At 37.6% G+C, this 26,199-nt stretch overlaps 1 protein-coding gene across 1 annotated transcript in view; it reads right to left on the bottom strand.

The window, feature by feature from the left end:
* Positions 1 to 26,199, bottom strand: part of zfhx3b (zinc finger homeobox 3b) — a 271,273-nt gene that overhangs the window by 177,718 nt on the left and 67,356 nt on the right. Inside the window, 1 exon segment of the mRNA XM_048186070.1 lies at positions 1,689 to 2,132. The gene's annotated coding sequence lies outside the window, so the exon portion shown is untranslated.

Genomic DNA, 26,199 nt, shown 5'->3' with positions numbered 1-26,199 from the left:
TAAATCAAATAAATCATTTAATAATCACCGAGTACACCAATGAAAGTCATATTAAGGGCCAGATCAGATAGAAAAAAACTCCATAAGGCAACAACTACAATGCACAATATAGGTGAAATGGTCAGAGGAACATACAACATTAAATTCGTGTGGCAAAGTATTCAGATTCAAGGTGAGAAATTTGTTCATATTGCATCTCTCATCGTAAACGTACAAAAAATTACCCTCAAGTATTAAATGAATAGATTCTGGGTTAATGCAAGTTAAGCTCAATTGACAGCATTCGTGGCAATGTGTTGATAACCACAAAAAGTAATTTCAACTCTTCCAAAAAAAAGTTACAGTGAGGCACTTTCAATGGAAGTATCCAGAAATGTGAAAGCTAAAAAAAAAAAAAAAAAAAACATTAATTCTTCTGTTAAAACTTGTGTATTATTTCAGCTGTCAAGTTTTTCCTCATCATTTTTACAGTCATTTTAGGGTTTTATGCATTATATATTGTAATGAAGTTGGATATGCAGAATAAGGGTAACACTTTATTTTAGTGTCATTATGTTACGTGTAGTTACTATAGTAATAACTATAAATTATGCATAATTACAAGCAATTAACCCTAAACCAATCCCTAATCCTAACTTTATAGTTTAATATTACTCAGTGCTTAAATGTATAATCAACTTTATTTTAAGGTGTCTTTGTTACACTGTAATTACACATTTAAGTACTGAGTAATATTACGTAACTACATGTTCTTAGTATAGGGTTAGGATTAGGGTTTGGTTTAGGGTTAGTTGCATGTAATTATGCATAACTTTTACTTCTAGTTATTACTATTGTAACTACATGTAACATATGTAACAATGACACTGAAAAATAAAGTGTTACCAAGCAAGTGTAACCAGATTAAGTTAGTATGCAATTTTTCACATTATTTCATGCAGTTTTTTCACACTAAAATCATGTTAACATACATTGTATTGTATGAGTAACAGTGCGTATTTAAATGTTCGGTTACACTTTATTTTAAGGTGTCTTTGTTACACTGTAATTATACATTTAAGTACTGAGTAATATTAAGTAACTAAATGTACTTACTATAGGGTGAGGATTAGGGTTTGTTTTGGTTTAGAGTCAGTTGCATGTAATTATGCATAATTTATAGTTATTACAATAGTAACTATAACATATGTAACAATGACACTGTAAAATAAAGTGTTACCAGATTTTCATGAATTGGCCCTGTTACACTGTTTGTGTCTCAAAATTCTTTTCTTTTTTGTGCCTGTCGATTGAGCTTAACTTGAATTTGGAATATTCCTGTAGCACAACCTAACGTGAAAATATGCAAGTGCCAATGATGTTAACGTGTGTCTGTACACTCTTTCTTTTCTATCAATCAATGTATCAATCACCTTCTCATTTTCTTTCCAGGACTTCCCTGCACCTAAGCATCTTTGAGCCAAACAAATTCAATCAGCACACATTCCCTCTAATCCTACAGCAGCAGACAGGTGATTGAGTCTTCAAACCGGGAAACCTTTATCTACAGTGGGCTCTCCTGTAGGCCCAGCATGGAGGAGAAGCAGCCTATGTGGGCGTGGACGCAGGGGGGCCAACTGGGCTTCAAAAGCCCCCGAGGAGCTTTGGGGGTGTTGCCAGCAGGAAGAGAAGTGACTTCACAGCCTTACCTGATGGGGTTTTTGGTTTCAGTTGCCACCGCTCGGAAGCCCTCTCTGACCGCGTCCTTCTTTTCAAGTGTCCGTTTGAAGTGGGCGCCGGAAAGGTCACAACCCTTGCGGTCACAGCAGGTTTGGTGCAATGGCAGGCAGATGGCCGTAATCTATCGCTAGTGCTAAAGCTATCGTTTTTTTTCTTCTTCTTCTTCTTTTTTTTTTTTTGGTCTGTTGGTATATTCAAAAGCAGAGAAGAATGTAAAGCTTTCAGATCCAGTGCCTGGGCACTATTAGTAAGTCCCTTGGCAAGGGCTTGGGATGATGTAGTCCTATAATTCCAGGTATTTCCAGGTGTTTTTTTTTTTTTTTTTTTTTTTTCAAAGCTACGAGACCCGGTTATGAGATTTGGTTTGAAGCATCCACAGTCTGTGGAAAAGCCTTTCGGAGTGATAGCGCCACCTAGGGATAAGAAATAAAAACAAGCTATTAGCATTCACAGCAAAAGTTCTTTCATGTAACGGAACAAAGGATGAAACAAGGAACACATTTAATAGATTCTAACACAGACGTATAAACACACACTTTGCCTTTTCTAAAGCAGAGCCGAGAGGAGGTGAGGCCATTGTTAGTTATGCTCCATAAGTGAGTGCAGATTTTTCGCTTTGCGTGCTCGTTCCCCCTGAGAAAGAGCCGGCTAAATCTCTTTCAGGAGGGGAGGACACAGAACAATATGGCTTCTATCAAGTCTTTTGAATTCTGTAATAAGCTGTTTTAGAGAACAGAAAATTAATATATAATTATTTTTATTACTGCTGCAGGACAAAACCTTATGATTTTCCAGATTACATTAAGTAATAAATGCATTTCTTTGAGTAATTTTTCCTCTTGTGGCATTAGAGGCTCTTTCTCTCCATAAAAGAAGAAGGGGGAGAAAAAAAAAAAAAAAAAAAAAAAAAAACGAAATTTCCGGAGAAACTTAATTTCCCCCATAACCAGAACAAGACATATTCCTGTAATAACATGCATAATTGTGCACTCTGCGGAAGATCTCTCATACACAACAACAAAGCCACTTAGACAGTACATATTTATTCACATGTCAGTTCCAACATTGAAAGAGAAAAAAGGAGGAGGGAAAAGCAAAAGGGAATGCCACATGGGGCTGGGATAGAAAGCCGAGTAAATGTGTCTATCATAGGCTACGGCTCTGACAGCTCTCGCCTGTGCTGCTTGGGCTTCAGTTGAGGGAATAAAGGACAGAGAAGGAGACAGACTGTGATTTCTGAACGGTCCCCCTGGAGTCTCTTCTATTTGGCAACATTTTTATGATTATTTTTACCTCTGTGGATAGAGCAGGGTTAAAGATGCTGTTTAATTGTTCCCAAGAGCTCTTATTAAGTTGTTGATGAAGAGCTCCAGGGAGAAGCACTTAAAACTGCAACAAAAACAAGCAGTCGAGGCAGCCACGTTTGTGAGGGGACGGAGGAGGAGGTGCGACGGGGGTTCCGAGATTGACGGTAAATGGATGGAGTGTGGAGGTCTGAACTTTTCTGACGCCGACTCACGCCTACGCTTGCAGGTCTGTCTCTGCGCCAGGGCCGTAACCGCTATAGACATTGAGGGGGACCAGTCCCTGCTAATAATTAGAAACCGCCAAATTGTTCCCCTCAATATTTGATACTTTTGACGCTACTATGCTGCATTTCATTAGGCACTGCTCTGATTGTTGTTTGGATTACAAAAAGTTTGTCTCGGCGGTCTAACAGCGATTGTCAGTGTCAAAAAGATTGAGATGGTGAGAAGGTGGTCTTTACAGTTCACACAAGCCAAACATCATGCATCAGTTTTAATGGTGAAAGAGCAAGGTAAGATGTAAGTAACTAAATATTTATGTTTTATGATAGAAATGTAAAACAACCAGTGATGCAAACCACTAAACTTTTTCACCTTGTTGAATTGAAAATATAGGCTATAATTTATGTGATTCATGCGATTTATGTAACTGAATGTGACAAGAACCATTAACGGAGCTGTTTTTAACTTATTACACTCTAAAAAATGCTGGGTTAAAAACAACCCAAGATGGGTTGAAAATGGACAAACTCTGCAACTGTGCTGTTTTAACCCAGTGGTTGGGTTAAATGTTTGCGCAACATGCTGGGCAGTTTTATTCAACCCAACTATTGTTTAAAAATAACTAAATAGCTGGCTTATAATGAACACAAAATAGGTTGGAAATTATTAAAAAAAGTGTATAATTTATGTGATTCATGTAATTTATAAATGAATGTGACATGAACCATTAACAGAGCTGTTTTCAACATATTACACTCTAAAAATGATGGGTTAAAAACAACCCAAGATGGGTTGAAAATGGACAAACTCTGCGACTGTGTTCTTTTAACCCAGCAGTTGGGTTAAATGTTTGAGCAACGTGCTGGGCAGTTTTATTCAACCCAACTACTGTTTAAAAGTTACTAAATGGCTGGCTTAAAATGAACCCAAAATAGGTTGGAAATTATTAAAATAGTGTATGATTTATGCGATTCATGTAATTTATAACTGAATGTGACAAGAACCATTAATGAAGCTGTTTTCAACATATTACACTCTAAAAATGCTGGGTTAAAAACAACCCAAGTTGGGTTGAAAATAGACAAACCCAGCGGTTGGGTTAAATGTTTGCCCAACATGCTGGGCAGTTTTATATAACCCAACAATTGTTTAAAAATTACTATATGGCTGGTTTAAAATGAATGCAAAATAGGTTGGGAATTAAAAATCAGACACATAATTATTAAAGGCAACAATGATAAACAAAAGGTGATCATTTATTAATAATCATTAATTAATAAGCATTCGATGGGTTTGTCCATTTTCAACCCAACTGGGGTTGTTTTTAACCAAGCATTTAGAGTATATGTACTGTATATGATTAAGAGTAAATGCATTTAAAAATAATATATAAACATATATATATATATATATATATATATATATATATATATATATATATATATATATATATATATATATATATATATATATATATATATAAACAGTTCAAATTTATAACAATAAATTCCAGTTATTCTAATGGACTTCCTTCCCCTTTTTTATTCCCTTAAATCTCTTTAAATCCTTATATCTATTTAATTCCTCTAAATAAAAAGACCATAACCTATCTTTGGGGGGTGGGGCAGGGCTATCTGACCAATGATGGGAAAGCCTGTTGAAACTCTTTTGGGTGACTCTAGTTTTAGAGAAACTACACTCTACAAATAGCTCTAAATAAACGAAGAATCAATATTGATACTTGATAAAGGTCTGACTGCAAAAAACTATTACAACATACTGTACTAGTTAAACTTGGACAACACTAAATGAGCAGTTCAATCACATGGGTGCGTCACAAACACATGCATCCTGCAAAGCACCTATGCTGTGCTCTCTCAGGCCATACCTCCCCATTCATACCTTCTCCACTGGGCAGACTGTGGCCTTATGCTGGGCGGAGCAGCGGAACGGAGTGGGTCTGGATCAATACCCCAGCCTGCAGCGCAGCAGGGCCGCAGGCCATCCCTGACCTGGGCTATTGATCAGCCGCTCCTCGGCTGCCAATAGCAATGTGCTAGATGTGACACAGGGGCTGAGAGCAGACAGGCGGCTGAGGGATGGGGGAATGTGTATCGCCAGTGGCAGCCCCACAGCACAGTGAAGATAAAAGTCAATTCCACTTAACCAAATCACTGACAACTAAATAGTTAGTGGACGGAGGAATGTGCAAGGTCTCAGGTGGTGGCAGCTGGCTGCATGGATGACTGGGAAGCCGGGATTCCCAGGATTCCCCTTCACCTGCAGCGGGAAAGCCCTACAGTACATAGGTGCCTACCACATGACCAGGTCAAAACTACTTCTTATACATGTAAAACACTGGCACTGCAAGACCAACATTTCCAAAAACACTTTCATCTAATGACAAACAAACTACAGCCATTTGAAGGTGCAGTAAACGATTTCTGAGAAACGCTGTTGATATTTGGAATCACCCAAACAAACACGCCCCTACCCAAAAGGATCACACCCCTATATTGATAGCTCTGCCCCCAAATTCATGAACATGCTATGCAACACAGGCTCCTCCCCCCTAATGAGTGTATACGCCCCCTACTGCTGATTGGCTACAAGTGTGTTTTGGTGCTCGGTCCGATCCACTTTCAACACCGATTCTCAGAAATCACTTACCGTTTAACAGGCTAAAATGTTTATTATTTTTTAAAATAATTTATTATATTTATATTATTTATAATTTTCTATAAAACTTATTATTTTTTTTAAATTGTATTTAACTTAAATTTAAACTTAACACATCTTAAGTTCTTACAGATTCTTTAAAAAAATAAATAAAATAAAATAATAAGAATTATTTAAAATTATATATTTCTTAGTAAATTATTTGGACATTAGACACTCATCATGTAGATTTAAAGATCTGCTCGTGTTTGCGTACAGCGCTCGCAGGCGGCCCATCTAATCCATCTTCCAGGCAGCCATTAGCAGTCCATATCAGAGTAGTTTACATGTCACTTTACTGCTCCACTGCCTGTTCATTGCTATTCTGTAGCCAATGGACTGCTTGTCCATTCAACACCTATCTAAAGCTTCATATCTCTTCCTTTAATTACTGACTGACAGGAAGGCAATACTGAACACTTCATTATAGAAGCAGCCCAATGAACAGCTACCATAGCCCAAGTCTCTCTGGTCAGTCCGACATGCACTGCCTAGGTCAGCAAAGGTCAGTCACCCTGAATTTATCAGGCAGGAGTTGACCGAGCTCAGCCAGGTCATCGTACAGCAGGGGCAGTGACCTTGGCCGACTGCCTGCATCACGTATTGATCCAGCCGTTTATGTCAAGGCCACGCTAATCACCAATAGCAGAGTCTCCAAAGGACAGTTAAGCACCAGTGGATGTGTCTGTGACTGAGACTAGAGAGAACACAAGGGGGAAAAAAAAAGTTGCAAGGTTTCTTGCTTATGAAAATGACTTGGCTTAAGTAACTTTGTTTTATGTAAAGGTGCTGTCGCATTAGCACTTTTTTTTTTTTATTATCGATTGTCAATAGTGTTGCGGTATATGAAGCACATTTCACAACAGTCACTTTCAAACCAAGCAGCTTTCTGTTCGTCAATGCAGTGAATTTGCATGACCAACTTCAACCGATGAAAAATCTGCATGGGGAAATCTTTCATGCTCATGTGAAATTCCCAATCTCATGGATTCCTATTGAAATGACTGGATTTCACCCACAAAATTTCACAGAGCAACGGTAAAAGTGACTGCACCACAAGTCGTAAAATTAAAATTGAAATGTTTGATCATTCTGGCATTATTTACTCATGACTTTCTGTCTTCTATGGAACACAAAAGGTAAGTATTTTCAGTGCAATCAGCTAATATAGTTCATTAAACTAGTCTGAAAATCAGACTAATTTAAATTCACTGACCCAATGATCCAGTCGCAGTGGTTAACAGCCTCACTGCAATGGATGATTATCAGTGAATAAATGCATATTTGGAAAAGATACTGGTAAATTTCTGCCAGACCATTATCCATTAAGTTTACAGACATTTCCATTAACCCCGAAACACTACACAATGCAATGCGTAACTCAGAATGGTAGCACTTTATTTTACGGTCCTGTTTCGCATGTACATACTATGTACTTATTATAGCAATTACAATATCTGGGTTACAATTAGGTACTAACACTGGACCTATCCCTAAACCTACTTTTGTGGGTAACTACACTGTAATTACATGTACTGTTAAATAACGTGCAACCTAAATAACTAATAACTAATAACTTCTAAATAACGTATAATAGAAATACACTTTTAAAATGTACTTTTATTATATATTTAAACCCCGTTTAACCCTATTATATAGTTAACTCGGAGAGGAGTTTCCTGTACCTGAAAATGCTATAGTTAATGTTATTGACTAAATTTACTGACTTTACTCACCCAGAGTCTAACAACTTCCCAAAAACTTTTTGACACTTTTTGTATTTTTTTCCCCACATTTTGTGATGTTCCCAGTCAAAAATGACCGGCCTACAAAAAATGGCTTATAAATCTCTCATTATGCTACCTTAAGACCAAATATTGGATCCAATCTTGTTTTCTTTCAATTGGGACAGGGTTTATTTTTCTTTTTGGAATTGATCAATCGTAGGCCTTATTTATCTGAGCTTATGTACCTCAGTTTTTGAGTGAAAAAAGCGTTATTTGTGGATAATTTTGTCAATTTTACATAAAATATGAAAAAAAAAAAAAAATTGCACTGTTTATCACACTAGTGTGCTTTAATGTTTAACCAGGAAATTTGTTCTGGAATGGTTTTACTTTGGTTTTACACAAGGGTTAGGATAGCATCCTTTCTGAATCTTGAATGCTCCATTCACTTCAATTGTGTGGAAAAGAATGTCTAGTACAATATTCAGAATATCTCCCTTTATGTCCCATGTCCAGTCACACAGGTTTAGAATGGCATGAGAGTGAGTAAATAATGATAGCATTTTTTTATGTCAGATATCAAACTTATTAACACCAAAATCTAATGTCCAATTAAAGCCCTGCGTCCTTTTGAAACCAGTTTATTTAAAGGGACACAGCAGTAATCAGCACCTGAACAAATCAGTGTTAGATACTCTCATAAGCCTAAACTGTTTGTAAGATTAAGTAGCTGTCAGCTTCTGTGTAGACCCGGCTTCAATAGTGTGCATGTGAGCACTTCTGAGAAAGTTTCAGTACAAATGTGTGTGTATTTGTGTAACCGAACTTGTGTAAAAGCCGTTTCCCTGTGTGTTAGAGTAGCATAGTGCCAGCTGCTCTTCAGATCTCTCTCTCGCTCGGCATCGCTCGCATTAAATGACAATAAAGGTTGGGAATCTGCGGAGCAGGAGAGACGAGCAGCTATTTCAACCCTTCTTGCTTTATTACGCTTTGTTCCGTTTAATCAAAAAAGTGATGCATGCAGATAACCCCTTTTTTAAAAAGACCTGATAAACAGAAACGATTGCATCTCTAAATAATAGATGATATCCTGGCTTCATACAGACACGTATATAACGGGAAAATAATTGAAGACAACAATGTCCTATAAGAGACCCACTTGAGCAATGCTGATTCAGAAAGCTTCCTGACTTCAAACGCTCTGTCATAAAGTATGGATAATCCCTTAAGAAAGGCGTGCGTCTGTTTACAATTTTCTTCTAATTAAGGCTACAGAATAGGGCGATCTTTGTTCAAACTGATGCGTGTTGGTTGGATTTTGGCAGAAAACTGTACCATTGGAAAAGTGTGTGTTTGTGGGGGGTTACGAAGTAACGAAGTAAACAATAACATCCTAATACAATCTCAGTGTCTGAATAAATATTCTTGCATCTGTCTACATATGACACACTTTCAGACAGGAAAACAGGTTTTCAAAACAACAAATTAACCAAGACTTTTTTCTTTTCTTTTCTTTTTTTTTTTTTAACCAATAACCCTAGTTTTAGACACTAATCCCAGTGGTCTACGTGAATTCAAGAGTATCTCAGACACTGCATCAAAATGAAGTTTTGACCTCAATTTGTCTCGACTTCCCTCAAAAGCTGGGCACTTTCTTATCTTTGTTGTGTGTGAATTTAAATCGGTTATGGAACAAATCAATCAGAGCAACAAAGAGCAAAACAGCCCCAAAATAAGCCCCAGAAGGAAAATGGGACAATTACGTTTGGACACATCCCTCATGATATTCCCTTTAAAGGACATGTCATATGTCAGGAGCTGGATATCAACAACAGTTTAAAGAGATATGAGCGAGGCGATCCCGTCAGACCCACGTGATGATGGTTTATTTGAGGGTGCTTGAAAGAAAGCTGTAAAAATACTACTGCATACTGTAGACTATGTGGATCACGGATAACTTTTTTACAGACAGATATAGGAATATCAATGGTACCCTGTTAGTGTAAAAAAGAAAATAAATAAATACATAATGTGTTGTGGGTGATAGCAGGACTCTAACCACCATAGATGTTTAGAATAGTGGACAGTCGGTATCAGTTTTTTAATGACGTATATTTAGACTTAAAGTGTTAGTTCACCCAAAAATGAAAATTCTGTCATTAATTACTCACCCTCATGTCCTTCCACAACCGTAAGACCTTCATTCATCTTCGAAACACAAACTAAGATATTTTTCATAAAATCCGTTGGCTCAGTGAGGCCTCCATTGCCAGCAAGACAATTAACACTTTCAATGCCCAGAAAGCTACTAAAGACGTATTTTAAACAGTTCATGTGACTACAGTGGTTCAACCTTAAAGTTATAAAGCGACAAGAATACTTTTTGTGCACCAAAAAAACAAAATAATGACTTTATTCAACAATATCTAGTGATGGGCGATTTCAAAACACTGCTTCATGAAGATTCGAAGCTTCACGAATCTTTTGTTTCGAATCAGTGGTTCAGAGCGTGTATCAAACTCCCAAAGTCACGTGATTTAAGTAAACAAGGCTTCGTTACGTCATAAGTTTCAATGGTTCACCACTTGGGGGCATAACTTTGACAGTGTGACACACGCTCTGAACCACTGATTCGAAACAGAAGATTTGTAAAGCTTTGAAGCTTCATGAAGCAGTGTTTTGAAATCGCCCATCAATAAAGTCGTTATTCCTTATTTTCAAACATCCTCAAAAATCATGAATAACAAAATGCGATGCAATGCAATAATAATAATAAAAAAAGACTAGACGGACTACATTATGGGTTCATTTGGTAGATAATAATATTACTTTTACTTAATGTTCCATTAAGATTTTAAATACATTTTCATTTACTACTGTACAAAAAGACAATTTTAGTATGGTTCATTTGTAACTTTATAGGAACTAGACAAAAATAGGTTGATGCTATGATGGACTGGTTATGTGACATCCTCAAAAATCAAAACAATAAAATTCAAAATAAACAATTTTAGGACTATGTTGGCCCACCATTCGATGTAAAAATGTAAAATCTGGATCCTGAAATAAAACCTGTTTGGAACTACAGGTCTAATACTTATGGAAGCTTGATTCTGCCACTGAATAAAAAATAAAAAGGGTAACTGCAACTTTTTATCTCACAACTCAGAATTGTGTGATATAAACTCACAATTGCATGTTATAAAGTCAGAATTGTGACTTTTTCTCAGAATTGCGAGTTATAGATATTAGGGCTGCACGATTTATCGCGATTAAACCACACATGATTATTTTATGCGCAGCTTGTCAGAGCTTTACGGCTCTGTGATCAGTAGTAAATGCTTCTCCATCTGAAAGCCAGAGGGCGCTCTTGCGCAGAAACTCTAAATATGCCCTGCCGCAGAAGAAGATAACACGCACCATATCGCTGTAGCTGAATAAACAGAAGATTGATACACTTTGATTGATTAAACATGGCTAAAAACACACAACTGCCTTATTCTCTGTAAGAAGCCACATCATCTCACAGAAGGATGCTCAACTGTTGTTATGAAGTGAGTTGAGTAAAAACATGTTATTAAATGTTGTCTTTTGTTGGACAAGATGTTAATAAATGCTTCTCATGTCTGGAAAGATGTTTGACACGTGTTGCTTTTTCAAATGTACATTATAAGCAACTCAAACTCGCAATGCTTTCAGATGGATTAGCATTTGGAGCCATACTTCACTGACAAGCTGCGCATAAAAATAAATAAATAAATAATCGCGATTTCATAATCGTACTAAGAATCGTGTTTAAGTGATAATCGCATTTAAGTTCAATGTTATTTTCCGTACTGTGAGATAAATCATGCAGCCCTAGTTTATATATAAAATCGCAACTCTGAGAAAAACAGTCAACTCGCAAATGCGAGTTTATATCTCACAGTTCTAACTTTGGCAATTGTTAGTTTATATAAAAAGTCACAATTATCTTTTAAATTATATTTTATTCTGTGGTGGAAACAAGCTTCCATAAATACTGATTTAAGATTTTGAACTAAAATACTTTGCTTCATTAGGCCATAAAAAAAAAAAAAAAAAAAATAATAAAAAAAAAAAAGAAAAAAAAAGTGGCCAATAAAACAGTAACTTCAATTGGAGTGTAATTTTTCAAGCAAACCCACATCCATTTTTATCATCTTTTCGGTGCACCATGAAGCCCATCAAAAACACATTTGAAAACACTCCTTGGTTGGTTTGAAAGGCAGATAAAGGCTTAAGATAAGGAATTAAGAGTGAGATTATTGGTGAAGTTTGTGAGACAGTGGTCCACGCGTCTGTGCGGTGGAGATTTGAGGATTAAAATAAGCTGACCCTTCATATTTAGTGGCATGTGTGAGAGATTAATCTAACTAGCCCAGATCACATTAGACCTTATCATTGTGCAGAAGATCTCACTGTCGGCCAGAGCACAACCCATCCCCTGCTGTTGGATTAGTGACTGAGAGACGCGTGTATGTGTGTGCGCGTGCTGACCGAGCTTTAACTGACAAAGGATCGCACCTCTACTAAAGCAGGAGAGGACCTCAAACACTTCATTAACACCTCGAGCCATGCAATCCAGACAATCCGTGCCGAATGCCGTCCCATCGCCCGTTCTCCTCCATCACTCAGCTCTGCTTCATTGGCCCGTTCTAGCCCTCACGCTCATGCCAAAGCAAAAAGAGGCCATTCATCATTGTTCATCAAGCCATGACGGTGACTAAAACTCTTCACCTGTCACCTTCTCCAGGCCTCTGTCCGTTTCAACATGTCAGACACTAGAAAAACTTCAAGACCCCTCTGACACATCTCAACCCATAAAAACCACCTCGCTGCCAACTATCGCTGACTGAAAAGCCCTGGATCTGCCATCGCATCACCGCCGTTGGGAAAACAGGGTCATTCTATACACTTCCATCCACACTGCCGCTAGATGGCACCGATATCGACGTGGATACATTGACAAAAAAATCGATATCGGACACTTTCTGTGGCTGCGACAGTTTCGCATCAAATCACATTAACGGCCGACAACTCCAGGACTGTCTTTGAAGTTGGGAGGCAATTTCGAGCCTTGTGGATTACAGAGCATAAAGCAGGGTTTATTTTTACAACCTCCATTATTTCAAATTGTAAATATTCAAATCCTAGAATAAAACCCCTGGCTAAGTGAAGACAATCTGCGAAAAACAACATAGCACACCTCAAATAGTCTGCTTTGAAAGCTAAATTATTATGAAGATTAGCTGCGAATTCTACGCGGAGATGTGTGTGTGCGCGTGCGGACACCGCTGAAGCAAGCTGGAGAGTTTTCTTTGTGTGTTCTCGATTTGTTGTTGTCTTTATTTGTTTGAGTGTTTTGACATTATTTTGCATGCGCTGCTCTTGGCTGGAATTAATATTTTGGTGGGCTTGAATATTAATCTGGCATCAGAGCTGGGATTAGAGCACTATTGTTCCTTTACAGCTGAGCCCCCATAGCGAGATGACAAACACAAAGACAATCTTCCCTGCTCTGCCCTGCATCTACAGATAACAGTCAGACCCTTCTCTCTCGATCCTTCTCTTCCCCTCTCTCACTTCGGCAGAGGAAGGGTGGCGGAACTTTCCATGGTAAATTTGCACGGCAATTGTGCCCTTAAACCATGCTGCTTCCCCCAGCTTATACTGTGCATTTTACAGAGTTTATCAAAGAATACAATGGGGTTATGCTTGAACCATTCTTCTCTGGGCAAGAACAGTAATTTAAATGCACCAGTGCTACTGAAGTGGCGCTTTGGAAAGGGGAGAAATGAAAACGCGTTACAAAAAACGTGCTGCATTACGACATTGACCTTTTCTGTTCGTATAGTCTACAAACAGCTGTGAACCTCCTTCCTCTGGGCTCTTTGTACATCAGACGGCTGGACCGGTACATGCGCGCCATGCCTCAGTAAAATATTCTTGCTCTCTGCGTCTCACTTTTTCTCTCTCGTGTGCTTCCCAGACAAACAGAAAAGCACGAACACATGCATTCAATCTCGCGCAAATACTCTGAACGGGAATAAATACACATGCAAAACATACACTACACTCTCTCAGACTCTAAACACATGCAAACTGCTCCTTTCCACAAACACTCTTGCACACAGTCATAGTGAGGGCTCCAAAAGTATTGAATTTTACATTTTTATAAATTACATAATATTTATTTTATTTTTATATGCCAAATGATGTCATTACACTCTAAAAAAATAATGTGTTGGCTCAACAAAAAAAAAATAACGCGTCAATGTTTTTGAGTTATGACAACTTTGAGTGAATTTATGTTCAATCAACAAGTTACAATGAGTTAGAAGAACTTAATAATTTGTAGCATAAACACAAATTTTTAAGTTGATTACTCAAAAAATTAAGCTGCACCAATTTGTAGCCTCGGAACCAATTAATCTTATCTATTTCAGTTCAAATCAACAGCTATAATAGCACATGCTAACATAACTTATTTTACAAGTAAGATATTACTTGTCACTGGCATTAGCGCAGTCATTGCTTATAGAGTCAATGTAGTGTTTACCTTCTTGTATGAACTCTTCAGCACAATGATAAGCACAAAAACTTCGACTTTACAGAAACTCTTTTAAAAGTCAAACATAACTGCCTTAAAAACTAACAGGTCTTTCCCTTCACTAAAAACAAATATATTAAGACTTAATTTCAACATTTATTCTCCTTATCCAGTCCTATGCAAAGCATGCTGGGAACTAGAAATCCACTGCCTAATTTCCGAGGTTATCAAGACAATTTCATTAAGTTACTACAACCTATTTTTAAAAATTAAAAATAAATAAATAAATCCAATTAACGCAGAAATTTGAGTTTAAATTACAGACGATATTAAGTTGATGTAATGATCAACATTATTATGTCAACAGAACTCTACAAATTAATGTTTGCAACTTAAAAGGTTTAATTAATATCGCTAATTAGAATTTTTAACTTGCAACCATGTGGTAAGTTGTGGTAACAGGTCCCCTGAATTACTTTTTAGAGTGTTAACAAAACAGTTAACACATGAAAAAAGTTGGTCATGAATTTCTTAATTTCTTAGTATTTGGTTTGTCTCCCTTTTGATTTAATGACAGCAGCACTCAAGCTGCATGAAACCTTTGAGATTATACCTGATCACCACGTTTTCCAACATAATTTGAGAGCCTTTGCTTCAATCGAATTTTGTTCAATTTTGTTCTTTGTTCGGTCACAAATTTTGAATAATTCAGAAAGAAAGAAAGAAAGAAAGAAAGAAAGAAAGAAAGAAAGAAAGAAAGAAAGAAAGAAAGAAAGAAAGAAAGATTGGAGCCCACTTTACATACATGAAAAAGCTGAAATGTACTTTTTCCACCCACTTCTACACACACACACACACACACACACAATATTTTCGTTCACAGAAAATGACATGTGAGTCTCTGTAGCTGACAGACCCTTGATTTAAAACCTCTTAAATAACAAGAGTCTGCATGCAAGTCTATTCTTATGCCACATTTTAAAACACAATGGCTCACTTTCCATCTTTGCCCATGTTAAGGCCCATGCAGCACTTTCTCAAGATGGATGTCAGAGAACCGCTTAGCCCATTGGATGATCATAGACGTTCTGTCAGGGAATTGTCAATTCAAATGGGAACACTATGTGTCTTTAGTTCTGATGCACGTCTACATGTGTGACCTAGAGGCACTGTGCTACTTGAGCATTAGCAAGCACTTGTCAGAAACAGCAGGAGGGGTGGAGAGAGATGGGAAAGGAGGTGGAGAAAAAACAGACAGAAATCAATGAGAAGGCAAGAGTAATATTTAACAGAGAAAACACGGGGCATCAAAACAACATATGAAAAGGAATATTTAAACGTATAAAAAATGATAATAAAATAAAAATCAGACCCATAGCCTGCTGGTTAGTGCATGTGCTTCTGATGTGTTGAGCACAGGTTAAATAAATTGTGGCGACAAAAGCAATGAGACCAATACACCACAGGTCTGTGAGCAGACAGAGCTAAACTAGAAGTCAAAATGAGAATTTAAAATGAGTGACGCATGGCTAATCAATGAAATGGGTGTTTACGCGTCAATCCGCCTAGATCCTCCCAGATTGGAAGGGGTTAATGGGAAATCAATAACGGAGGGATACGTTCATGAATGAACCGAATAACGCAAAGGGAGAAGGGAAAAGAGTGAGTGTGTATAAGGGGAGGGAGGAGCAGATAGGCCCCATGTATTCTGTGATAGCTACAGACTTCCCAGATGTTATCTGTCACTCAAGAGAAGACTACTGGCGACCAGATGTATATGTGACGAACATGCTGTATTCCCACATTAACAGAGGTCAAGTGTGAAAATATTCATCATACTTGCACACACACATACATACATACATATATACATATATACATACATACATACATACATATATATATATATATATATATATATATTTTTTTTTTTTTCCTCCAACATAAATCTGCATTTATCATATTTTAGTCTGTCAAACCCTAATGCTCAAAATACTTAATTGGTTTGAGTAGAACAAACCTAAATTAAATAAATTAGTTCAATTAAATAGCAAGTTGGCATTTTCTGAATTAGTTTGTTACGGTTAGCAAAATATTTACATTGAGATAACCTGGTAATTTTAAGTTAAATGTATAAATTAGTGTACTCAAATAATGCTGTCCGCAACTTTTTTTGTGTTCAAAATTTACAAAAATTATATAATGAGAATGTACAACATGATACCCTGAATCATTACGGTACATTTATAATAAGTGTTTATATTCGGACTATTTCAGACCGGACTGGTAGGACCCGCCGCAGAGTATCATAGTAACTGCGTGACTCGCCATAGACATACACGGAGAAAAGTAGCTCCGGCTATAATGTTCTTCCACAAGACGCGTGCAGTTCTGTTTATTAACCGCTAGAGGGCCAAAAATCGCAGACTGCAGCTTTAAGAACAATAAAATGTATGGGTACAAAATAAAATTCTTAATTAAACCTGGAGTTTCTTAACTTAAAAATTAAAAATTTTAATTAAAATTTTATTAAAATTAAAAATTCTCATTCAACTTTTTTTTTTTTTTTTTTAGTTCTGGCAACTTATTAGGGTTTACAGTGAAGTAAACTAACTCATTCTGATTTGCAAGAACTCAAAATAAAAAGAGTTAATTAACTAAATCCTTTTATGTTAATTTGCAATCAAAATGTATGAGTTATCTAACTCAGTACTTCAAGTTAGGAGCAATTAACATGCATGAGTATGACAAACTCAAAACTTGATAGTTCTGCTTACTTAAAATCATTAAAAAAAAAAAAATGATGTAACTGATTACCTCAAATTTTTTGAGTTAGCCCAACTTATTCGGTTTTACAGTATAATAAATACACAATATACCACATAGACCTACAACAAAGCCTGAAGCTCAGACCTGGGAAAGTTTCAAGGCCAAGTGTAACTTTACAATTTGCTTCAAAACTGCAAAGCTTCAAGGTCTTCGCTTATGCCTATTCATTAACTCCTTAATCACTATGACAGCTGTTTATAGCATCTCCACTAAGAGGCAGGAAATTATCAATTTATTTATTTACTGTTAACAAAGACCCTCCGCATCATGTAAAAATAAATAAACACGAGGATGATAAGGCCGGGAGAAACACAATGCCTTTAATTTGTGCAAAGCTACTTTGGGTTGATTTTTTTTTTTTTTTTAACCAAAACTAGCTAAGTGGATTGAGAAAAAGAGTTAACCACTTTTATCATTTGCCGAAGTGACGAATCTGCTTTTCCTTTGTATTTCCCCTTAAATGCATGTTCTGTTTCTCTCTGATAAGTTATGTTGTCTAAAAACATCCATGCTTCTCCAGCGCTTTGTTCGTCGGAGGAACTTCATACCCAGGGATTTACTAAACACAATTCATCAAAGTGGAACGGCAGTGTTTTTCTCCCTGCTTTCCTAATCCCTTTTTGCCGCAGATGAGAGATTTGCTGTTCAGACTCATTAAGATTAGAAACGTTTTTTGCCAGAGTTATTTAAGAATGCAAAGTTCCCCGTCGAAGACCGCACAGAGTTCACGGAGGAGGGAAATCTCACGGAGATGCTGTGTTCTCTCATAACGTGACCATCGCGGCTCACATTTCCACGCTCCGTGTCATGGATTGAGCGCTAGCTAGTGAAACGGCTCTACCGAACACTGAACTCATTAGCACAGACAGCAAATTATCCATGTGTCTGACAGCGGAGTTGAATTACAAAGTTCAAGGCAAACAATGGGTGAATCAACATTTCAAGAAACAGCTCAAATTGTGATAATTGAAACAGCTACAGAGCATGTATCATATGTACGGTTGGCGGCCGGGGGAAAAGGGTGCAGAGTGTGTTTGTTTTGGCGGCTTGAGTGTCAGAGTTTTGGCTGGGAGAGCTTGTGTTTTGTTTAGGAATGTAGGGTTCTTTGAGAGCGCTGCAGTAGTGGTTTGGCGTAGGAGGCCAAAGTCCTATGACTAAAGAAGCAGAGGTCTTTGGCACAAAAGACCAAAATCTCTCTTCCTGCTGTAATGATCCTCAGAACACGTGTTATATTTATTCATTTACACAAATATATTTTCCACGATATGACTTTTTTTTTTTTGTTGTGGTTGTTGTTTTGTTTTTTGTTTTTTACCTAAGCAATTCTTTGAACAGGCTGAGAGGTTTTGTTTGGAAGTACCTTGGCTTGGTGGGGTAATATTTTGATCCAAAGAATGCTGGTTTTAGGATTAGGAAAACAGTTGAAAATAGCATGAAATAAAAACAGTCTGAGGGGCCATTCACACAGGACACGTTCTTGCATTCCATCAGCGCTATTTGTTTAATTGTTGGCCTAATTATCCATTAGATGAATGGCTTTTGTTGTTACGCACATCTCACAGTTTTTTCAGCATCTGACGCCATGGCTTTAACGGGGCGTGTCAAGTTAACCCTCTATGGTACCGTGTTGCCTCCAGGCAACATAGTCTATTTTAGTTGTTTTTTTCTTCGTCAAACCTATCTCAGGAGAGAAGAACTTAAATACTAATCAATAAATGTGCAAAAAAAAACTGGCCACATGACTCCATTTTGTGTGCTGTTTCATCACATGTACACATCACGGTAAGTAAAGAAGTATTTTCAAGAACTTTACATTATATATTAGGGGTGTAACGGTTGCATGTATTTGTCCTGAACCGTACGGTACGGACGTCACGGTTCGGTGCATACAGTCAGACGACGAATGCAGCCAGTCATAGGCGATCCACACTCCAATCCAGAAGGGGGCGCACAGTAATGCAATGCTGTTTGCTAACCGCCACAACAGGAAAAAGCACAGAAGAAGAACAGACAATTCAGAGAGTGAGCGTGAGAGCGAAGATGGAGGTGGGGATGAGGATGGATATGAGAACTTGATATAACTTGATGATATGATGGTTTGGTATTGTGTTCCATGATAGTACAATGTTGCCTAAGAGCAACAGCTGGATATCAAATTGTACTTTTTATTAAATATGAAATAGATGTTTTCAATAAATATATTTCTTTTTTCTACATGAAAATGTCAGATGTTTTAATTTGTCCGTTGTGGTGCAATGTGGCCTCGAGGCAACAAACTTAAAAAAAAAAAAAAAAAAAAGTAGAAAAACACCACAAATAATTGTTTCCTCATTGATATCATATTGCTTACCATAAACGCAATATGAGACAAAGTGCAGTGTTATAAGCATTTTACCATATGGACAAGCATATTCATTTTTACATATAGACAAACAATGATTTATGGGAATTAACAGCACCTACTGTAACACACGCTTTTTCAGTTCAGTTGTGTTCTGTCTGGATGTTTTAATGCATCCTGTATGAACAACTCATAAAAGGGCAACAGTATACTTGATTTGAATTATAAAATAATTTCTTAAGTATATCTTGGATTTAAATGTGTCGACTACAAAAACATGTCACATTTTTTCTTAAGACAGAAAGAAGTAATGGATCTGGGCCATTTACCATAGTAATACCATTGGCATGGACCATTGGCATTTGGGCATTGGGGGGCTTGTGGTCTATTAGCGTTTGAGCGGGGGCAGGTTTTCAGAGAGGGTGGATTTCAGGGGGAGCAGTAGTTTTTTGGCCACTCTTATGCTGCAGAGGGATTCATACACCAGTACTGTATGAACACACAGCTTCAGTCTCGGCAGCTTTCCCAAACTTTCCAACTCCAAGTGTCGCAATCTGGTTCCATTTTACAGCTGGCCTTGAGATTGTAACAGAGCCCCTTTCTCCCCCTCCCAAACCGCATATTTAATCCCTTCGCTTATGTCAAACTTAATTATGGGACCTTGTACGAAGAAATAACAAGTGTGCCTTGTAGGAGAGGGAGCGAGGGGGTTTCGTGAGGAAGAGAGAAAAATGGGGATATGCAGAAAAAAAAAAAATTAAGGGCTAAAGGGAAGGACTGAAAATCTATCAGGACATAAAACGGAGGGTAGTAGTTAACAGAAAGGAAGAAAAAAGCAGACATGCGGTGGATTTGTTACAAAAACTCTGTTTAATACCAGACAGTACAGCCAACATAGCTGAAAAAAAAAAAATAAAATAAAAAAATAAAAAAGCGAATAACCCAGTTTTGCTTTTCATATTATCTGGGATATCTTTTATAAATCAAGTTCACATTTTGAAAAGACTGACATGTTTCACTAAAGCATAAAAAGAAAGAAAAAGTGACAAGGAAGGCACAATTGCCTGCATTCAGTAAAGAAGATGTCATGGTTCTGTAACAAATCATTTATGGTTTTATTTCTCCATTATATATTTCAGACAAATTAAAGTATTTATAATGAAACCCAAACACTTTATTATTAAACAATAATATTTAAATACTTCAATTATATAATTACTTAATATAAATGGGTGAACAGTTGATTTACCTTCAAAAAAGGACTACTTGTGTCTTCTCTTCCTCCATTGTGTTGTTTTTGTTTGTAATTATTTAAATGTCTCACTATAACTATATTAAATTTCTTTTGAATTACAATTTCAATTTAACATCTCGTGGGGTGTGGCCAATTTACATTTTAACTCATGAACCGAAAAGGAGCCAGTTCTTAAATTCCACATTTTGCCCAATCTTGCCATTGTAGTGCAGTGTCAGAGGAATTAGATGTTTATGACAAACACAGTGACAAAACCACCTGTAGATACATTGTGGCTTTAGTGCTTAACATAACAAATCTTCAGAACTTTATTACCACTGGCTACCAGATTCATTCTCACCGTCTGCCTCTCGATGTGTGTGTGTGTGTGTGTGTGTGTGTGTGTGAATTTAAGAGTATGTTTGAGTGTGTGTGTCTGTGTAAGTATTTACTATTCAGAAGTGGAACAGTCAAGAAGAGTGATGTTTAGTCTGTCAGTTTAAAACTATTACCTCAAATTCCAAAAATGTGAGCTAAACCTGTCTCACACTGACACGGAAGACAGCGCTGTGAAGAGCAAGCCTTTGAAAGTCAAAATCAATTTTCAGTGGGGTAAAACAAACGCTTCATCTGAGTTCTACGAACCGGATTTCTAACACTTCTAAAAGCACATATTCATACAATCTTTATAAGGCAAAAACAGACTAAATGCAGTGTAAAACTGCTTTGAAAGAGAAGGATGCACCATAGAGGCTTAGGTATAAGAGGGATAAAACAGTCAGTAACTCTCCTTAGAGACACAACAGAGAGACAGACAATTACAGTCTCAAAGGAGGGCTGGAAAAAAGTCAAGAAAAAAGAACTCTTCTCCTCGCCATCGGCCTTGACTTTGCCCTGGCCTGCTGTCCGTCCTCAGTGGCCTGGCTGAAGGGTTCCCAGGGTGGTCGAGCAGCCCAGGGCTGGGCTGAAGGAGACGAGATTCCCATGCCATAGGCGGTGGGACTGGCGCGCCACCCGTAGTTATTTATAGGCGGCCTGCACCGAAGGGCCAGGAGAGAGGGCATGATTGTTTTCCTTTCCATTCCCCTGGCCCACTCACCCGGCCTCACACAAGGGTGGTAAATATATACCCAAACACTGGGAGCTGTGCAGAAGGGGGAAAGAGAGACAGGGAGAAAAAGAGAGCAAGAGACATGTAGAGATGTGGATACAAGAGTGGGGACGTCAGTCGTAGGTCTTAACGAAAGGTGTGCTTCATTTGGACTAGTGATATTCATGCAACTTGGACCAAGATGGTCTTGAAAGAGCATTCCACATTCATTACAAGCAAACGGGCGGCATGCTAAAGATTGCTTTAGAAAAAATGACAAATTAAACAAATTAGTTCAATCAAATGAACTTTTATGAGTATTTAGAACTTCCTTTTTATTTTGAGTTCACAAAACTGACACATTTTAAGTTTTCTGAATTGTTTCATTGTTTTGAGCTTTATGAACTTGTTTCTTTTAATTTAGACAAACTAAAATTAAAAAACTAAAGTTAATTCAAAATTAACTGAAACTGAGCTGGGTTTTCTGTTTCCCAGCGTGCTTTGCCATGACAGTTGAAAGGGAGAGTAAAAATGCAATGTTATATAATGTTTTTTTTTGTTTGTTTTTTTTCGCTATGCTAATTTGTAAGAGTTTCTGTTTTTTTGGGCGGTGGGGGGGTTACCATCATGGTGTCGAGTAGAGCATAGCTTGAAAACAGATATATGTTAACTGTTCTATATTGATGTACTCGTTCAACAGTTGTGTACTCATTCAGCTATAATGCTATCCAGTTAGCAAGTTAGCTTTTACCGAATTAGCTAAGTTTAGCCAAGTTTCCACAACTAAAATATTTAAGTTGAGATTACATGATAATTTTACGGTAAATGTATGAATTAGCTTACTCAAATATTTTGAGTTAAGAGCAACAAAAATGTACAAGTACAAAATAAAAATCTGCCAGTTCTGCTTACTTAAACTTTGAATTTCTTAACTTAAAAATGCTGATGTAACCGTAAAGTTTTGCCAACTCATTCCAGCGCGTGTCATTCCAAACATTTACTTTTTTTTTTTTTTTTTTTTTTTTTTGGAACACAAAATAAGATTTTTCACACAACTCTTTTCCAAACAACAGTGATTCAGATACCACAAGCTTTCAATCACTAAAACCACCACAAAGTGGTCTGTATGAATTGTGCATTATATTTTAAGTCTCGCCATGTGATAGCTGCAGCTCTGCAAAAAGAAAACAAAAATATGCTGCTCATTCATAGGTCTGGAGAACCAGCGGTCGATAGACATGCTACACCAAATTTGGGTCTGTTCCTCAAAAAATGCTACAGCATTTTATGGCTTCAGAAGACTTGGAATATTCCACGCAATTTGTATGAACTACTTTTATGGTTCTTTTATAGACAGTCCATGGTCATTCTATTGTCGTATAAACGTTTTATGGAAAAGAGCTGCGTGAGCATTCTTTAAAATTCTCCTTTTTTTTTTCTATGGGAAAAAATAACAGCACGAGGGGGGATCAATAGCAATACATACTCTATATCAAATCTCAGCTGCATGATATTAAAATATAAAAACACTAACATAATGATTTTCCGTGAAGCCGCTTTGAAACAATCTGTATTAAATTAGACTTGAATTGACCTAATTAAATGTAGCCATGATTTGTGACCAGCAAAAATCTGTTTAACTGGTCATTTAAGCAGCAGGGATTGAATGAAGACAGAAAAAAAAAAAAAAAAGAAATTAAGGAAAGACGGAGGGAGGGAATAAGAGTGAAAAGGCAAGGAAAATGAGACCACGATTCCTCTGGCCCAGGGACGCCAAGACTCAGCAAAGCTCTGGTCCAGAACACCCCCAGCAGGCGAGACCTGGCTGAGCTCAGCGTAGATCCATTCAGCACGCAGCCCTGCCAGACCCGATCCACGCGGGACCCGGGTCACCTAAAGCCGAGCAGCAGAGCAGCCTGGAGCAGTGGCCTCTGGGCCCTACTGCAACTGATGTCTGAGAGAGTCTGCCAGGATCCAAACATCATCCCCTGCCCTCCCCCTTTCTCCTTTTTCTCATTTTCTCTCTTTCTTCTTCTCCTCCCAAGCATGGGAATTCCAGAGTGACATTATTACTATGATCAAAACAGACCCTATAAATACCAAAAGCTATGATGAATATAACAGCAATTACAGAGGCACCGATAATTAGAGCAGGAGGAGAGGCAGAGATGGAGGAGCAGGCATTGATGTGCACTGTTTTTGTGTTTTAGGGGGTATCTGAGTGTATGAGAAATTAGGGTGGTAGAGGAATTGCTGCTGATGGTATTCCTCTCAATCAGAGCCTGAGGGAACATATACTCTTGCCTTTCACTCTATCGTTACTCTCGCTCTCTTTGTCTCTATTCTTGCATCTTAAAAAAGGCATCAAGCATCTGCTTTTGTAATGATCACTTAGCCAACAAACAATTAATGGTCTTCCTTCACAGATGTTCCTACAGAGACAGCAGGGGCCAGGAACCTGTCCCAGCGGAGACCCAGTGAACTTACAGCTGCCTCTCATACTCTTTAGTTTTCCCTCGTTCAAGCCAGACCTCCATTTCCTTCTTTTTCTTTCTTTCTTTCTTTCTTTCTTTCTTTCTTTCTTTCTTTCTTTCTTTCTTTCTTTCGCCCTCTTGCCCTCTTTCGTTCCCTCTCTCTCCTCCTCTCTGGCCCGTCCATGAAAGCATTGCGTCACCAGGATTCCAGAGCACTGGCATCTGTTTTTTTTACGCTTGTGGGAAAATAGCAGCTCATGTTTCCTAAGATGCTTCTCACATTCCTCACCCCGTCTCCAGATCACACGGGCCCAATGAGTGGGCCGCACCAGGAGCACAAACACAGTGGAACGGTCTAATAAAGTACTGAGTTTTGTAGCAGAGAGCGAGCAAATACTAAATAGTTTTTTTTTTTTTTTTTTTTTTTTTTTTGCACATTTGTTTGTTTTCTGTGTTCAACAAGGTTGTCAAGGTGATATCTAGGACACCAAATAATTGCATATCCATGTAGTGACATTTTTTCCCCACAAAGTTTAATAATACTCTCTCATAAAACTTAATTTGTATTCATGTGTATAATCAGTTTTCATTGAGGTGATTTGCATTCTGGATGCAACTCAAAGGTCAGTGACTTTAAATGTTTTAAAAGCAGTATTAAAGAGGACCTATTATGCCTCTTTTCACAAGATCTTATATAAGTCTCTGGCGTCCCCAGAATGTGTCTGTGAAGTTTCAGCTTAAAATACCCCACAGATTATTTATCATAGATTGCTATTTGGGTGTGAGCAAAAACACTGCGTTTTTGTGCGTGTTCCTTTAAATGCAAATGAGCTGCTGCTCCCGGCCAGCTCGTGCTTCGGTTGCTCAACAACAACAAAGTTGGAGAATCTCACGCAGCCAAAATGAGGATTGTCAGTAACTGTGTTCAGCCTTACATTGTTCAAACCGGAGTCGACACTGATGGAGAGACTCAGGAAGAAGTTACAACTTTTAGAATGAAACTGGACGTTTCTGAAATTTATGTAGTCGCTGTGGAGTTGATTCAACTCATCGACTAGCATGTGCCGTCATGTTAATGTTTTGTGCAAATCCAGCGTTGAATTGACCCTCGTTTGTGAAGCAGTCTGGCGTAAAATGACGCCATGGTAACAACACTCTACTACAACAACTCTTCTTCTTCTCTAAAGCAGCCCAACATAAGCCTCACCCCCTTTGTTGCATATTCTCGGGGGCGGCTTTATGTAAATTTTTGGGTTTATGATGTGACCAACCCAGGAAGAAACTTGTTGTAGTCCCTACCAGCCGTTTGTTGTAGTCCTTAAATAGCGATTTCTGTAAAAGAAAATATCTCCCTTTGTATTGAACTTTGAGTGTCGTAACTTTGCAGATGTTGTTTATAATCAAACAGCAACATTACACACTAAATAAAGTTTAAAAAGTGAAATCATAATGAAGGACCCCTTTAAACCATAATAGAACAAACACAGAAGTGAAAAAAATTCTACTTGAATGTCAGTGTTAAATCAATTATGTATGGTAACAACTAGCCAAACTGATTCTATGAAACTAGGAGAGTCAAAAAAGATCAAAATCTAAGTGGAAATATGATGTATTAACAGCAACAGAAGAATTCAGAAAATTTAGCATTGACCCCTTGTGATAATAAATCAACTGCTGTATATCACTGGCTGTGCTAAATGTTTTCAATGTATACATTTCAAGGTGAACACAAGAGGCGAAATCCATTTGAAAGTGAGCATCACAATGTCCTACAATTGGAGTACTCTGAAGCATGAATCGCAATGCTGTCTTGATAACATAACAGTAAAAATGAATGCATAGTTCCCTTTCAACACAGTCATGAAACTCTTCAGAGTAACTGAATGGTTCTTCCAAATTGGAAGTGTAGCCAATCATTCTCTTTTTCCTATGTACACAACCATATTTATTTCCATCCAGCTCAAGTA

Source organism: Megalobrama amblycephala, linkage group LG3 (genome assembly GCF_018812025.1).
Source record: "Megalobrama amblycephala isolate DHTTF-2021 linkage group LG3, ASM1881202v1, whole genome shotgun sequence".
Classification (NCBI taxonomy): domain Eukaryota; kingdom Metazoa; phylum Chordata; class Actinopteri; order Cypriniformes; family Xenocyprididae; genus Megalobrama; species Megalobrama amblycephala.
The sequence above is the reverse complement of the archived record's forward strand: the minus strand, read 5'-3'. Positions and strand labels throughout refer to the sequence as shown.